The 299-nt window shown below is 56.9% G+C and overlaps 1 protein-coding gene across 1 annotated transcript in view; it reads right to left on the bottom strand.

Moving 5' to 3' along the window:
* Positions 1-299, bottom strand: part of FBXL13 (F-box and leucine-rich repeat protein 13) — a 104,397-nt gene that overhangs the window by 51,490 nt on the left and 52,608 nt on the right. The gene's annotated exons all lie outside the window — the stretch shown is intronic.

Here is a 299-nt window from a genome sequence, read left to right as displayed (position 1 = left end):
ACTTGTTCTCCAGACCCTTCACCAGCCTCGTTGCCCTTCTCTGGACACACTCCAGCACCTCAATGTCCTTCTTGTAGTGAGGGGCCCAAAACTGAACACAGTATTCGAGGGGCGGCCTCACCAGTGCCGAGTACAGGGGCACGATCACTTCCCTACTCCTGCTGGCCACACTATTTCTGATACAGGCCAGGATGCCATTGGCCTTCTTGACTGCCTAGGCACACTGCCGGCTGATAAACCAGCACCCCCAGGTCCTCTTCCGACAGGCAGCTTTCCAGCCACTCTTCCCCAAGCCTGTA

Source organism: Pygoscelis adeliae, unplaced genomic scaffold (genome assembly GCF_000699105.1).
Source record: "Pygoscelis adeliae isolate BGI_AS28 unplaced genomic scaffold, ASM69910v1 Scaffold267, whole genome shotgun sequence".
Taxonomy (NCBI): Eukaryota; Metazoa; Chordata; class Aves; order Sphenisciformes; family Spheniscidae; genus Pygoscelis; species Pygoscelis adeliae.
Note: the sequence above shows the minus strand (reverse complement) of the source record. Positions and strands in the feature narration are given on the sequence as shown.